The sequence below is a fragment of the Balearica regulorum genome, chromosome Z, assembly GCF_011004875.1.
Source record: "Balearica regulorum gibbericeps isolate bBalReg1 chromosome Z, bBalReg1.pri, whole genome shotgun sequence".
Lineage (NCBI taxonomy): Eukaryota > Metazoa > Chordata > Aves > Gruiformes > Gruidae > Balearica > Balearica regulorum.
This window is the reverse complement of record NC_046220.1, coordinates 61,161,961-61,179,066: the sequence shown is the minus strand read 5'-3', so window position 1 is coordinate 61,179,066 and position 17,106 is coordinate 61,161,961. Positions and strand designations below refer to the sequence as shown.

The 17,106-nt window shown below is 39.2% G+C and overlaps 1 protein-coding gene across 5 annotated transcripts in view; it reads left to right on the top strand.

The window, feature by feature from the left end:
- The window catches only part of LHFPL2 (LHFPL tetraspan subfamily member 2), a 131,799-nt gene that overhangs the window by 47,095 nt on the left and 67,598 nt on the right, over nucleotides 1-17,106 (top strand). Inside the window, exon 1 of one of the 5 annotated variants that reach the window (XM_075740558.1) lies at nucleotides 12,375-12,393. The exons of the other annotated variants lie outside the window; for them this stretch is intronic. The gene's annotated coding sequence lies outside the window, so the exon portion shown is untranslated. Of the gene's footprint in view, nucleotides 1-12,374; nucleotides 12,394-17,106 lie in introns of those variants that run through there. 5 annotated transcript variants of the gene reach the window in all.

Sequence of the window (17,106 nt, the reverse complement as noted above, 5' to 3'; positions counted from 1 at the left end):
AACATTGTGTTGAACCAGGAAAATACTTCTAAGTTACAGATATCCTTTGACTGAATACAGGAATGTATTTGTTTTGTAAAAGACAGTAGAATTATTGAACTTAAAAGCTGTTTGGGGCAGTGCAAACATATTACCGAAAACACTTATGCAAAGGAAGTGTGCCCTTCATGCTTTGCTTTTGGAATTAATGCTTTGCTTTAAGTGGTAGTAATTTACACAACCTATAAATACAGTAAGTAATGTAAACTATAAGGAGCTAAAGGGGTTTTTTTTTTTCCTTCCTTCCTCTTTCAAGGAGGGTCTGTCTTTCCTAATGAGGCTATGAGCAGTAAAGAGAGCTGTATTCTACTATATTCAAAGCACCAGTAGGAATTTCATGTTTTCTTACACTTAGGCTACAGTCTTAAATACCAGCTTGTTATTGTTAAATACTGTTTATTATTTATGCTAATAGTGGCTTTAAAGTCATACTTGATCACTGCATAAATATGGCATAAAAAGTTGCCATGAAAGCATTTTTGTTGGTTTGTTACCTTTGTTTTTGTTTTGTAGGTATATTAAAAATGTATTTTGGTCTCATGGTTGGCCTCACAGCTTTCCTGTGCAACTCTAAGTTGTTTTGTTTTTATGCTGAAAGCATTAAGCATAGTTATCATCTTGTGCTGAGTTTTATAACAAGAACTTCTGTTTTATAATCTAGGCAAAAGCATTTATTTTGTTTTACACAGACATTCACAAAATGGAGAATTAAACAGAAGGATTGTTGTTCACATTTACCTTTATGAATAATTAAAGTGTCTTCTCCTACCTCAACTGTTCTTTTTCCTTCCCATTTTAGTTTTTTAATCATTCGTCCCAATACTAACTTAGGATGTTTCCACTTTACGTCATCTGTGTCACAAATTGAAAAACATTAGTCCAAAGCTAATGTTTAAAAGACGTTTTGAACAAGATTGTCCTTCCATACAGGCAGAAAAATGCGAGTCATACCCCTAGCAGGCTATGGCAAGATTCCCAAAGAAATGGAGGTTTTTCATAGAGCTGAAAGGAGGAAAAAAAAAAAAAAAATTGCTGTCTGTGACCAGACCATTGGTGTGGAAGTAAGTTGTTTGGCTGCAGGCTCTTTAGTAGTGCAGCTTAGATTTTACCTGGTTGAAAGGCATTTTTGCCTTCACATCTATCCAGTTCATTGCTGTCGAGAAGCTCTGTGGCCCATCCACGTAGTGTTGGATCACTGTCCAGGTGTGAAGATCCAGAATATCTTCCAGGTTAAATGTGTTGTTCTGTGATTACAGAGGATATGCCTTTCCTTCATCTTCATACAGTTCCTATTGGGCTGTTCGTTTTTTTCACTCTTCAGTGGTTTCTTGTCTTGGCATTCGGGTCTTTGAATGTAAGCAAGCATTAAACAAAACTTAGAAGTTCTCCTTTCAGCTAGTAAGATCCTGGTGCTGGAATAAAGTCTTTGACCAAAAAAGGCAGACCCAGAGTAGTAGGGTTCTTGAATGTTAATAATTTCATTGTTCAGTGGTAGGTAGTTAATAAGATTAGATAAGTTAAAACTTTAAATGAACTAAAAGAAATTCACTACTAAGAATTTTGACTGCAATTCTATAATAAACGTGGAAGTCATAAATACTTATTTTAATGAAGAACCTACATGTTGTAGCCTAACATTCAACTTTGGTTTTAAATAAATGTAAATTTTCCAGAAGCTCCACAGAGGTTGCAATTTTGAAGATGCAGAAGGAGAAGGTTTCTATTTTCCTTCTTTGATAGCAGCAGGTGCCTCTGAATTTCATTCTTGCTAGCTGATAATAGTAGGCAACACATTTTAACACGCCAAATGTGATATGCATCCTACTATTACTCAATAAAACCATGAAAAAAACCCACCATGTGTGACTAAAGGCTATGTGAAACTAAGTCCCTGGCCTCACAGGTTCCTGATCGCTGATCCATGTAATCCTTAATATTGCCAAAAGGAGTGATTGAGACAAACTGGCCAGGAAGAGGCTTCCCTGATCAGGCTTTTAAAAACACTTACAAATATTTTTGGAGCTTGGTTGTAGTGTGATCATGGAAACATATATTATTTAGGAAGAAAATAATGTTGATTATTACAGAAAATGAACTACCATTTAGTTAATTGATCTTTGATTCAAGTCATTAAAACAATATTTGTTTTGAGAGTAAGATGCTTTTGATTGACTCTGTGGGAAACCATTATGTTAGGCACAAAGGTTTGAGAGCCAAGCTTAATAGCGATATATGCTGTCATTCAGACCCATTTGTCCTTCCTTAAAAGCAAACTCTTTAGGTGGTAGGAATGGAAAAAAAAAAGAAAAAAGAACTTTTGTTATATAAGCTTTTAGAAGTATTTTTAAACTTGAGAACATACTTTACAGATAACTGTACATGTACTATAACATGTAACCTGGTATAAGAGATATTAATTCACACTAATATCTTGAGAGGAATGTTAAAAGTGCCTGGATTATATGGCCAGACATTAATAGGGTTTAATATATGTTTCTGTGGCTTTTCTTCAGTTGGATTTTGAGTTAATCATTAAGAATCTTTCATCAGTGTAATTAGGAGTATACTCTCCCTAAAACCACTGTTAGCAGTGAAGTATTTTTAACAAGAATATACAGTGTTCAGACAAAGAAAGGACAGGTACTGTTAATTGAATGAAGCATTTCCTCTAGATGACTTGCCATATGTCGAAACTGGAACATTGTACCAATGCACAATCATAAACGGCCTTTGCTGGATGAACTTTGTCTCCAGAAAACCAGAAAAAGTTGCGGAAACTTTAGTGTTTATTCTGGTGTTTTGGCATCCTTGCTGGGCATTTGGTGATTGTGAAATAATTTATCCTGCCTGTGACTTGTGACGATACATACTTTCTGTTACTGATAGTGGAAACTGTCTTCCTGTTACATGCAGGTCGCATTTCTGATGTCCATCCTCAATGCACAAGGATTTTGTTGTATCATGAATTTATTTTCTGCTGTGCTTCTGGATTACTCTCTACAACCTGTTTCTTGCTTATGTCAAATACTTCTGATGATTCAAAAACTGAGATTTATAAATCCCAAGTCTCTGAGATATGTTTTTGACATTGGTTCAGAATCTGGAAGATGAAAATAGATTTTAGGATCTTAACAATGGGTGCCCTGGGGATTAAAAGGATGTTTAAAGTTATTTAAGACTTGATATTATTTAAGACTCCATATAGAAGAATAGCAGTTCTGTCTGATTTCTGGTGGCTAAAAAAAGCACTAGAGAAGTAAAATAAATGCCTTTAATTTTCTTGGTTTTACTCTTCTATGGCTTCTTTTCATCTTTCAGAGCTATCTTTTTCTCTCACTTTGAAAAGTTATCTAACTGGAAGAAAACTCACTGTAAACTTCTTATCTGTTTCAGAAAGGCTGGCACAAGGCTTTTTAATTTAAATAAAATTCATGTTTTTCACAGTTGGATGCTTGGCTGATGTGGTAATGGGGGACATGTCGAGTTTCAAAGAAACTGAAGATGCCATTTTGCACAAGCAAGCAATTTTTAAAAGTCAGAGTAGAGCAAGCACAAAATAATCCATTCTCAAAAAGGCACACTTAGAATAACTAGCCTTGCTGATGCTTCTTTTACGGTATGGTATAATAAAAGTGGAAGTGTTGTTGAGTGTTTGACAAATTGCTCAGTATATGTGGTAGCATACTTCTGTGTTAAGTACCTGTCTTGTTATTTAGTTATGAAAAGGGGGATCAGTTCAGCTTTGCACATGAATGCTCCTTTGATCTGAATCCTCCTCTGTTCCCCCCCCCCCCCCCCCGCCCCATTATCCAGGATATTGGTATAGAGCAAAATTAAGTTCCAAACTACTGTCCTCCTTCCTGTGAAGTAAAAACCAATCTCTTCTTTTTTCTTGGTTCCCATTTTATTTTACTAATTTGCTGTCTGTTGCTTGGTGTTCATCCCTCCTTATTTCATAGGAGGAACTAAATAGCTGCTGTGATTTTTAAGAATGATGAAGGGACTCTAAGTATTTCTTTTCTGTCTCAGTATGTTAAAATCAATTCAGTGGCTGCGTGTTATGGTGCTCTTCCTCCCTCCCCCACTGCTGGAAACATGAGTGGATTATTCTAGCCCCAGATTGCTGTACAGAAACCCTTTGCTCTTAAGTCAAAAAAGTCAGTGCAAGTCTGTGAATTGTTTTATGAAAATACTGGATTCAGTTTCAAGCTTCGAGTCCCTGCTGATACATTAAATTCTTCATGGTATTGGCAGGGAAGAAGCAGGGAACCTTTCTTTAGCTGGATAAATAGGAGAAGTGTCAACTCCAGATGCCTTGAGAGAGAGAGACTCCAGACAAGCTTGTAGTACAATTACAGAAAGACAAAGTGGAAGAGACCCATGGGACTCCTGTGTGTATTGAATTTTGTTTAGCCTTTTGGTCACACTAACAGGAAAAAACCCTATAGCTGTCTTTAAAATATATATGTTTGTAGTCTTTGGGGTATAAATATGGGGGTGTTGCTTTTTCTAAAAAAAAAAAAAAAAAAAAAAGTGTATTTGTATATGTGCATGCTGTAGTATTTTAGGAATTGGTATTGGCAGAGGGGACTCAAGCTAAAAAAAAATAAAAAATAAGTACCTCTCTTCCAGTGCCCATAGCACATGGAAGAAAAGTCAAGACTCTTCCTTGTTCCTTGTTCCTTCCCAACATTTGAAGTAAGTGGACTCACATGGGACTGGCGCATAACTTGGCAGCATGGATGCTCAGCTTCAGTGCTGTCCTGGCATCAGCAGGGTTGGATATGCAAGAGGGAATTTTTTTTGTTCACCTGACCTTTCTCTGCGGATGGTTAATGACTTGTCTAACCTTCCCTTATGTGCAGGAAGCCTTCAGTGATTCTTTACATGAAATCAAGAATAAAGAATAAAACTCAAAGTCATTATTGCTTACAGTTTTTTGATGAGTATGGTAATCATGTCTGATAACCTGCCTACTTTTTTATGTATAAATAAGGATATTTGTGGTATTTGAATCGTTAGCCAAGCAGTATTGCTTACCCTTTTAATGTTTCAGTGGCTTTAATTCAGATTTGATAGGAACATTTCTTCCAAAGCACAATACTGTCTGATCACATGCTCTGCGTTATAAATCTTGATACTTTTTAAGTTACATAATAGAATTGAAAAAATATGATTACCATGTGCAGTGGGTCCTCTGTGCCTTCTGACTTATGGACCTGGTTATCCTATGCATTTTAAATGGAAGTCCTAATGAAATAATGTCAGATAGCAATTTTACTGAGCAGAATACTTTTAGAACCCAACAGTGTCCTTTGCTGTAGAAGTCACATTTTTTTCCCCTTATCTGTATAGTTTCTTTTTACATAAATTAGAATCATAGAATCATAAAATGGTTTGGGTTGGAAGGGACCTTAAAGATCATCTAGTTCCAACCCCGCTGCCATGGGCAGGGACACCCTCCACTAGACCAGATTGCCCAAAGCCCCATCCAACCTGGCCTTGAACACTTCCAGGGATGGGGCAGCCACAACCTCGCTGGGCAACCTGTTCCAGTGCCTCACCACCCTCACAGATTTCTTTCTAACTTCTCATCTAAATCGACCCTCCTTTAGCTTAAACCCATTACCCCTTGTCCTGTCACTACACTCCCTGATAAACAGTCCCTCTCCAGCTTTCCTGTAGGCCCCCTTCAGGTACTGGTAAGCTGCAGTTAGATCTCCCCGGAGCCTTCTTTCTTCCATGTTGAACAACCCCAAGTCTCTCAGCCTGTCCTCATAGGAGAGGTGCTCCAGCCCTCTGATCAGCTTTGTGGCCTTCCTCTGGACTCGCTCCAACAGCTTGATGTCCCTCCTGTACTGGGGCCCCCAGAGCTGGATGCAGTACTCCAGGTGGGGTCTCACAAGAGCAGAGTAGAGGGGCAGGATCACCTCCCTCAACCTGCTGGTCACACCTCTTTGGATGCAGCCCAGGACAGGGTTGGCTTTCTGGGCTGCAAGCGCACACTGCCAGCTCATGTTGAGCTTCTCATCAATCAATACCCCCAAGTCCTTCTCCTCAGGGCTGCTTTCAATCCATTCGTTGACCAGCCTGTAGTTGTGCTTGGGATTGCGCCAACCATGTGCAGGACCTTGCACTTGGCCTTGTGGAACTTTGTGTGGTTCGCACGAGCCCACCTCTCCAGCCTGTCAAGGTCCCTCTGGATGGCATCCCTTTCCTCCAGCATGTCAACCGCACTGCACAGCTTGATGTCATTGGCAAACTTGCTGAGGGTGCACTCGATCCCACTGTCCATGTCACCAACAAAGATGTTAAGCAGTGCTGGTCCCAGTACCAACCCTTGTGGAACACCACTCGTCACTGTTTTCCACTTGGACACTGAGCACTCTTTTGAGTGCGACCATCCAGCCAATTCCTTATCCACCGAGTGGTCCATCCATCGAATCCATATCTCTCCAATTTAGAGACAAGGATATCGGGCGGGACAGTGTCAAATGCATTTTAAGCATTCTGATGTTTGAACTTGATTCCTTCTGCACCTTTTCTCCTTTTTCGCTCTAGGAAGTCTCTCTGGTTCTCATTCATGTTCTTAATTTGTTTCATCCAGGGTGACACAGTGTTTCAGCACTGGCCACGTATGGGACCACCCAGGTTTAACCTGGTTTCCAATGTTACCAGTACCAGCATGAGGGAAAAACAGATGCTTCTTATTTTACAAATGAAGTGGTTTGGTTTGCGGGGGGTGTGGTTGATTGTTTGTTTTTCTTGTTGAGCTTCTGTTGTCGTCCATGTCTGTAGTCCTAATGACTGTGGAGAGAAGTTTGAAAACAACTCTTACAATGTGAGTTAATCGGGTATCTCTGGCATCCGCAGTTTTAGGAAAACACCAAGTATTGGGAAGTTAACAGTAACATTATAGGTGTTGGCAGCAGTGTCTGGTTCCTTTGAGTCCTCAGTCTGGTGTGACTGAATGGAAATTTTGGCCTTTCTTTGATGTGTCCTCATAGATGACTAATTTTTAGTTTAAGCTCAGAATTAAGTAAAATAAAATTTTTTTTAAAAGTGTCTTTCATCTACCCTGAGCCCTCCCTATGAATTTCTTTCTGAACTGCTGCAGATAATGTCACTCTTGCACTCATTATATGTATAGGTCAAATGAAGGTCCAAGGTAATGTCATAAGGCCATAAATAAAATAGTTAACCAGAGGTTCATTTAACCCACTGTCTGATAATAGCCAGTGGCCTAAAGTACAGAGCAAATTTACACTCTTCTGCATCTTGAGGACTTACTGGGTCAAAGGAGGCAGTTGTTACATTTATTGACTGTTAGTGGATTTTTCCTTCATTAACTTGTCCTGTTATTTCTTGAGCAAATATAGAACTTAGCATCCACAGCAAACTGTGGCAGATTTCCTCAGCATAACTGTGTCTGGTGTGGAAAAAGTACTTTCTTTAACCTTACGTTCCCCAGAATGCTTTGATGCTGTCAGCACTTGCATTAGCAAATACAGTGAAGAGTTGTTATCTATTCTTCCTTTCTGTCCTTTGTCAGCATTTTATAGACATCAAAAGAAAATACATCCTTATCACTTAAATGTGCAATCCCTTCAAAAGATGCTGACTCTCATACTGTAATAGCCTGGAACGTTCTCTTACAACTGTAGAGCTCCATGTTGAAACCATGTATTTTCTGTGTTGTAGTTCTACAGAATTTTGTCATTTCTGCATAGTTTTTAAAAGTTACCTGACAGGCCATAAAATGGATTTTGGCTCTCTAGGTAAACTGCCAGGACATGAAACGATAACCTTTATGAAGAAAAGCTGGATTTTGCTTTGCTTTTTTAGTTATAGTAGATGACTTCTCAAGCATTTCTTAATGATTTCCATCTGAGAGCATCTTATTTTTTTATCTTACTTAGAAAAGAAACAAAAACATGTAGTTTCTTAGACTCATGGTGTTTTCCCCTTGCACTTTGGGATACTATTACACATGCTTGTGATTATCCACTCTGCAAACAATTGTCAGAAAAATTCATCTGTTTTCCAAGTCCCACAGAAGAACAGATGTGGAATTAAGTTTCAAACAATGTACTCTTAATCACTTACATGTGGACACAAAATGAACTGGAGCTCAGTGGGAATTGATTGGGTGCTTTGTTAGTCGAACGTGGAGTGGAGAATTTGCATTTTTCTTAGGCTTCATTCTCTGAAAGGTCCTTTGAAAACAGTACTAATAAATGAATAAGAAAAGGGTCTGTTTCAGATATTTAACTTTCTAGAGAGCCAGAACCTCAGGGGACCACCTGAATGGAGCTGGGATATATTATGTGTATGAATATGAAAGAGAGATTGTGTATATTTGTGTAATTTTCTTTCCTTATTTGAGAGCCCTTTTAATGCTGTAATGGATATTGGAGAGTAAAGTAGGTGCATATCATCTGTGTGCTTTCAAAAGCAATGATTTAAACCAGCCAGCTCTGCCTATAAGAGATTTCAAGTCAATGTTCCATTGCTGGAATACCATAAGAAAGCAATTATGTCAGAGAACTTACTCATGTTGTGTTCTAAACCTCAGCCTTCATTGGAGAAATCACTTAAAAAGATAGTCCATACAACTACTTCAGAAAGATAGTTTTGGGGGGGAAAGGTTAGTATTTAGGGACTCTGGAACTTACAGCTTCAAGCTTTACAGAATCGTGATTTTGAATCAGTGCATTGGACTGTCACTGAGACTGAAGGAATTGTCAGATGCTTGTTCTTGGAATGAATTTCTTCATAATTGGTAAGAAAGCTCATGGAAACAGGGCTATTGATAATGTTCCCAGTGTAATTGCCCTGTCTTATATATAGGTCCTGAAAAATAGTGCCTACTAGGAGAAATCTGCATATTCAGTTGCTGCAGAATTGAAACTGTTGTTAAAATGTGTAGCTTGTATGTATAAGATGATTTTCAGTTATTTGATCGAGTGTATCCTGAAAATAATTTGCCTTCATAAACCTGCAAAAAGGAGGGAGGAGAACCTAACAAATTTGTTGCTTCTGAAATTTTGACAAACTTAATTAAATAGGCAAGTTTAGGATTTCAGGATTTATGGTGGAAGCTTTTAAACCCCCTTGGAAGTTTTAAAATTAGCCTTCTTGTATTATATTGAAGGGTTAAGAGGGCTGTGAACTCAGCTGCAGATAATAGAGTCCCCCCCAATGTTGAAGTGGGGCGTAAGGAGATTAGATGCATTTTCTTGCCTTCCAAGGAGAAGGAACGGAGTCCTCCATCTCACTGCCTTGTTGGCTGTTCCTTAACTTCTCACCTTGCACAGTCATCATTATGTTTATTCTGGTAGGAAGCAAATGGCCAATGCCAATTAAAATGTTCATTGGTAATAAAATAACAAAATACAATGTTTTGAGAGATGGAGAGAACAGAAGGAACTTTCAGAAATGTTTGTTACGTTCCAGAGACATGTTGTCTCTTAGCTTGACTGCTGGAGAGATCTGTGAAGGTTATAGCAGAGGTTATGCATTCTTTAAAAAAATCTTTCATATGGATTTCCTGAGGCTGTTTTGCTTGTGCTCTGTGAAGTGACCAATTTCTTCCTTTTCTTTGTTATTGAGGAGGTCTGCTTGACCTTAGTTTTTCGTGTTTTGTTTCAAAAGAAGTTACTTTCATGGATATTACTTTGTTTATACACTTTGCAAAAGAAAAAAAGAGATAATAACATTAAAAATAAGCAACTTTATCCTCCCATGTCTTGTTTTTTTATTCTTTGCCTAGAATGGTATAAATGGCTAAGTATTTCATGTTCTTTAAATCTGAGTTTTTGAATGTAGTTGATGTAGATATCTTGTGCATGATCAAGACTTGTACTAAATGCAGTTGTCTGCTGCCTTTAATAATCAAAACCATGGGATACAGCCTGTTTGGGGCTCATAAAGCTCAAATGAGAAACTGCATTTTTGGTGTTTAATACTTTGAGAGTATTTTTAATGGACTTAGAATGCGTGTCTTGGTTTTAACTGTGGAGTTTGAGGTGACTTTAAGCTATTAAATACCTACTTTTTGAGAGGTGATTGGAAGGTATGCTAACATACTCTAAAATATGTACAGATCTTTGGATGATAAGGCCCTCCTAAGGCAGTTTGTTCCCTTGTTATTGCAGGCAATCAGATTGTTTGCAATTCCTTTTATCATGTCATCAGCCTCAGACTTAAAACTAGGAAGTTTTCTTGCCTCTGCTTTTGTTGCTGAAAGGCTGTTGCAGAATCTTACTCTTTCAGATGATTTCTAAACCATCTCTTAACCTGCATTTTAAGTGTATTCACAGTCAATTCACAGTTATTTTGTTCCTGCTGCAATGTTGGCTTTCAATGTTAATATTTCTTCTTTCTCCTTGCTGATTAGCTGCCTACAGTAACTGTAGGAAACAATTATACTTAATTTTTGTCACCTTTTTTTTAGGCTAAAGAAGGCAAGACCTTATATCTTTTCATAGCTCTCTTCCCTTGATCAGTACACTATTCCTTCTGTGTTCCTATTACAACTTGGATGTCTTCACCTGCCCCTCACTTATGGACAGCAAGAATTGTTTGTAGTGTTCAGAGAAAGATGTCACTGTCTTCAGCAACTGGTAATACTGTCCTCTGGGCTGTTGATAACTTTTTTGATATATTCCAAGATTACACTGGCATTCATTACCTCCAATATCTTGTTAGAAGTATTGCCCAGCAGGCTCAAGATCAGTTATGAAATGCTTCTGAAGGTCTTCCTCTTCTCAAAATGATATATGCATATTAAAAAAAAACATTCTCTAGGAATTCAAGCTGCCAGTAAACTTTAAAACTCAGTGAATCTGGTGGAGAATGCCACCTGGACTGCAAGATTATTTTTTTTTCCTATTCATTGCTTTAATTTAGAAAATAATTGTTTAATGAGAAAGTACAGTGGTTTGGGGTTTTTGGGGGGGGGGTTTGGGGGGGTGTTAAGATAAAAAATGAGCTGAAGTTAAGTGAACTAATTGATAGCACCAACTCAGTTTCTCAGTTGGAGACATGAGGAAAGCAAGGAATTTTCTTTCATTCCCACAGTTTTGGTAAAAGTTAAGGGAGAAGACATCACAGAATTTAAAAAGTTTTTGCATCAAACTTAAAAGTTTGGGTCAGGTAAACATCTCATTAGTTTCAGTAAAGAATTTTAGGGGATCATCTTACAATTTTACCATAAACTTTCTTGAACATTGAATATCTACATTTGGGAATGTAAAGCTTAATCAGTGATAGAAGATAAGCAAGCAGGAAGCCCAAGAAACATGTCTGACTAAAATTTATATTCGGTAATTTGTACTTAGAATTATACAGGTTGGAAGGCACCTCTGAAGACAATGGTCAGTTTTACCCTCAGCTGGGAAAGAGGGGTAAAAAAAAAGTCAGGTAGCTGCCTCCCCCTGCCAGCTGGTTCTATTTGAATTGAATCCTTCATGGATTATTCTGCGGCCTATTATCTGAGTCTGAAATTGGCCTATGACACTCCAGTTCAGCCTTGCAAGTACCTTTGTATAGGAAATGGTAAAGGTAACAATTGGTATGGTTTTTAAAAAGTCATAAGTTTATTCTTTAAAGAACTTAACTGCCCTTGAAAGGGAGAAGAAAAGAGATTTCAGTTTCTGCTTTTTGCCCTCTGAATCTGGACTCCTTTTCAGATGTGATTCTCCTCTTAGTGTGCACATCTATATGTGAGGACAATCTTTCACAATCTTCTTTTAGGTAGTAGAAAGTATAGTAGAAATCTAGGGAAAATAAAATGTTCTCACTCAGAACTCATAACTTGTCAAAAAGTTGTATCTCAGTTTTACTGAGAAATTTATTTGAAAAAATAATATAAAGAATTTTTAGAAGAATTTAAAGAATAATTAGGACTTCTTACAAAGTCTGTGCTGTGACAGTCTTCAGGAAAAGCTAAACCCAGACGTTTTATTTCTTGTATTACCAGGACATTTCTGGAAAGAAGATCGTCTCTCCAGCAGTGTTTAAGCAAACTGGCTCCAGAGAAAGCTTAAAATGACAAAAATTAAAAAGGCAAAGGCAAGCTTCTTTGTGGTAAACAAAACCACAGTGAACACATTTCTTAATTGCTGTTCAATTCCCACCATTCTGGGACTAACTCTTCCATCTGCAAACTGAGTATAATTTTTAACTCTTACTGAGCAGTGGCTAGCTCATTTTCCCTTCCTTGGGTTAGCAGCAAAGGAATGCCTCTTTGTAGGCTTGTAAGCTCCTGTTGGAAAAGCAAGCTGGATGGAGATGGCTCAGGACTTTCTGTAGAAACTGCAGGATGTTCTCCAGAGTCAGAAAACTGGGCAGGTAAGACTTGATAAGATAATACTTGAATAAGGATTTTCATTTCCATAGCATGGTTTTACTGAAACACTCAGGGAAGGCACATGGAATGTTGCTTATGGTCTCCTCTTAATTTTTTTTATGTTGGGTTTTGGTTTTTGTTTTTTACAAAACTGAATATCAGTTCTGAGACACAAGCTGGAGAAGAGCTGAAAGTAAACAAGCTGATGTGCTTTAAGCAGTATTTTTAGATTTGAATTAAGGTCTTGCTTGCATGACAGGCCTATTGGTTGGATACTGTCCAGATAGACTATTTTCGATAGAAGGAACTTTGCTTCGAAGACAAATTGAATGGCATGAGCTCTGGATTTTGTTACAAAATCACTACATGAATCACTTAAGTGTTTTGTGATTAAAAAGCAGCTTTTCACTGGTGGAAGGTCACAGGTAGCACCTGTGGGTGCTTTAATTCACTAAGCTACTTTTTATGTGTTTTTTTTAATTTGCATCTATGAAGATGAAAGCCATGATGAAGGCATGGAAATTAGTCCAATATAGAATATATGCTTAAGGTAAACAATGTTGTTTTCCGGACACCGTAGAGAAGTTTGAAATTGTATTTTGGGGAATCTTAACAGCTTTTTTGTGTCTGTGGTGGGTTGACCCTGGCTGAGGGCCAGGTGCCCACCAGAGCCGCTCTATCACTCCCCTCATTCACCAGACAGGGGAGAAAAGGTGCAATGAAAAAAACCTTACGGGTTGAGATAGGACAGGGAGAGATCATTCTCTAATTATCATCACGAGCAAAACAGACCGAACTTAGAGAGGGAATTCATCTTATTTATTACTAAGCAAAACAGAGTAGAGGAATGAGAAATAAAACCAAATCTTAAAAACACCTCCCCCCACCCCTTCCATCTTCCCGGGCTCAACTTCACTCCCGGCTTCAACCTCCAGCCCCCCCAGCGGCACAGGGGGACGGGGAGTGGGGGTTACAGTCAGTTCATCATGCGGTGTTTCTGCCGCTTCTTCATCCTCAGGGGGAGGACTCATTGTTCCCCCGCTCCAGCGTGGGGTCCCTCTCACGGGACACAGTCCTTCACGACCTTCTCCAACATGAGTCTCCTCCACGGGGTGCAGATCTTCAGGAGCAAACTGCTCCAGCATGGGTCCCCTACGGGGTCACAAGTCCTGTCAGCAAACCTGCTCTGGCCTGGGCTCCTCTCTCCACGGATCCACAGGTCCTGCCAGGAGCTTGCTCCAGCCTGGGCTTCCCATGGGGTCACAGCCTCCTTCAGGTGTCTCCACCTGCTCTGGTGTGGGGTCCTCCACGGGCTGCAGGTGGAATCTCTACACCCCCTCATCCTTCCTCCATGGGCTGCAGGAGGACAGCCTGCTTCACCATGGTCTTCACCACCGGCTGCAGGGGAATCTTGCTCCGGCGCCTGGAGCACCTCCTCCCCCTCCTTCTGCACTGACCTTGGTGTCTGCAGATGTTCTTACATCTTCTCACTCCTCTCTCTGGCTGCAAAAGTGCTCTCTAACTGTTTTTCTCTTTCTTAAATATGTTATCACAGAGGCGCTGATTGGCTTGGCCTTGGCCAGCGGTGGGTCCGTCTTGGAGCCAGCTGGCGTTGGCTCTGTCAGACACAGGGGAAGCTTCTAGCAGCTTCTCACAGAAGCCACCCCTGTAGCCCCCCACTACCAAAACCTTGCCACGCAAAACCAACACAGTGTCTTGGTAAGTCAGTCCCTAGTTCTGTGTTTAGTTGCTTTGTTAGATGGAGGTTGAATGTTACGTCTGGTTTTCTTTGTGGGGGAGAGGAGGATTGCGCTCAAGGCAGTTTTTTATTTAGGCTGAAACCACAAAACAAACAGGTTCCTAATTCAATCATGGTGCAGGAGTACTGGAAAACACAGGAATTTTATAAGGTACTTTGGACATTTTAATGATTGCTTCATTGATTTGTAATAGTCACAGTTTGCGTCACTAGGATGATACTCTTAACTTCGGCCTAAGAAGGAAGTGTTGGAGTGAAAACGAAACAAACCCTTTAGCTGCTGGTTTAAAAAGAGTGTGTGTGTGAGATAACATGTCTTTTTTTCCCAGACTATCACAATGATGTAGCTCTGCAGCCTTCTGCAACAGGCTTAGGCTGTCTACCTATTAAATAAAACAGTGTGTTTATTGCTTATGCCTTAACTCCACAGTTACCATCTCCAGGCCTTCAGGAAAAGATAACTGAGCTGTCTCCTTTGGAGTAATTTTGTTCCACTTCTGCCAGCAGACGGCTGCATTTGTAAAATCTGTGTTTTGCAGGCCACATGTGTGGTAATCTGGGGGCAATAATTTGGATGCTAATAATACTCATCAGAAGTTGTTATTTATTAAGACAGCTGACATTTAGGAAGAAGAATAGCCTAAGCTTGCCAAGTGATTTTAGCTCATTGCTGAGGAGCATGCTACTGGTTAGAGTATTTAATTAGCAACACAACATCATGGCCCCTGGGGCACTAATGGGCCTTGGCTTGTCCTAGGTCCTGCCAGTGCTCCTGCCTGTGGGCCTAGGAGCCTGTTTCAGCCCAGCCTGTGGCCATCAGTCTGTGTTGGAGCTGTATTACCAGTGTTCCTGTTCTAGTCCCAGCTGCTGTGGGGTTGACCTGGATCCTGCCTTTGCCTGATGACCGCTGGGCTGTCCATGGGACCTGTTTCTCTCACCATCTGCACGCAGGCAGCAAGTAGCTGAACAGTGCTGAACCTGGGGTGAAGCTGCTTTCTGAGTCACTTCTTGTCTGGTGCCTCTCAGTGGGGGCCAAGCTGCAGCCGCCTAGAGCAAATTTATGGCCAAAATGGAGGCAATGAACACTTTCAGTGACTGTGGATGTTCTTGCGGGAGATACTGCTGTGAAGCTGCTGGGTTTGGCTGCCTTGGTCTTGCTCCATACAACACATCACCTCTGCCAGCTCAAAGGGCTGGCTGTGGCGTAACTCACGGTGCTGCAGTGGGAGTGGGACTCGCCTTTTTGCTTTACTATCCCTGTGACACAGAGATGTGACTGAAGAAGCATGTTGTAAAGTGAATTTGTTAAGTGCTTTTACACCACCTTTAAAGTAAACAATTTATGTCCTTTTATTCTCATGGGTAACAGTAAAGAGCTCCCAGTGATTTCAGTGAATGTGGGATCAGGCTCCTGGCTGGTGTTATGTATTACTAACTTCAAATAAAGTTTTATGCTTAGGTAAAATAACCACTAGAAGACAAAACTCATTTTAGAGAATAACTTTACTAAAATAAATTTGCATATCTTTTGCCTCAGTTAGTAATGACTGACTTGTTAAAGAAATGTGGTAATTTGATTCACTTATCACTCAGGTGCTTACTCTATCAGGCAACAGGCAAAGAGGGATCTTTCATTCACAGTGCTGGTCTCTTAATGCTTCTGTATTTATTCTGTTTAGTTTTGTGGGAATTGCTAGGATTATAAAAATGTAATATTTGGTTTAAACATTTTAATGATGTGTAAAACTGTGTTGTACCACTTTCTTGGTTAAGGTGGTGCAGTGGGAAAACAGGCACTAAGAACAGGGATAAGCAGTGTATTAGAAGTACATCTGGCTTTTATTAGGTGTAAACTTCAGGGCAGGTGCATTTTGCTGAAATATTTTTTGTGGTGTAAAAAAGTGAGATTTTTTTTGTTCTCATTGAAATAGCTGCAAATTATGTTGCTCTATACGGTATGCTCTTTTGAATTTTCTTTAAATTGCATACATACAGATATGTAGCATGACCTTCTAGGTTGAACAAATCAGGTAGATAATGCAAAAAGCAAAACTGGATAATTTTTTTTGTGGGTTTATATGAAACAAAGAATAATCAATCCGAGAAGAAACGTTACAAAAACCTGTTGTATCTTGAGCTGTTAATTTCCTATGGAGTTTAGCATTGTAATTCATTTAAAGTTTTGTTTTGTTTTAACCTGCCAGGAGTATATTCCTAAAGAAAATACTTTCCGCTTTTTGTTTTGCTGTTATTTCTGAAAGTAGCCTTAATGACGCCTATGAAATAGTATGGGGTTTTTTTTAATTTTATACTGTTATGCATTGATAGCAAAAGACAAAGAACCCATTGAATGCATTACTTCTATTCATAGTGACATAACTGGTCATACAAACCTTCCTGAAGTAAGTAAATATGTCTTTGATTTGGACACTTGCTGTTATGTAATACATGGAAATATCACACAGTAGTATATCTGGAGAAAAAGCTACTTGAAAAGCATATTTTAAGATACAGTGGATATATCTGTATTCTTTTTTTAGTTTATTTTTGCTGGGAAGCCTTAGTATACCCAATTCCTGTTGTGTACAAAGCCAGGGTATGTGACACAGGGATGTTATCAAACCAACTGCATTCTCTTAACAGTGTGCAGCCTATTTGCTTCTCTTGTTGACTGTAAATAAAAAACTTTCAAATCAATGACCCTGCTTGGTATAGAGACTCTTTCTCTCTGAATTCAACATTTCTCCCTTGCATCTGAGAAAGGAGATAAAAATGAAGATTGTAATGGTTTTTTTGGTGTTTTGGGGTTTTTGTGGGTGGTTGTTTTTGGGGTTTTTTTGTGTAGAGTGGAGTTGATGCAGTCAAATTTATAGCTAGTTGAGTAGAAAGGAAGAAATGGATTTTATGTAATTTTGCCAACTGTTGTAGAAATCCATCTGAGCTATTGCAAAAATTT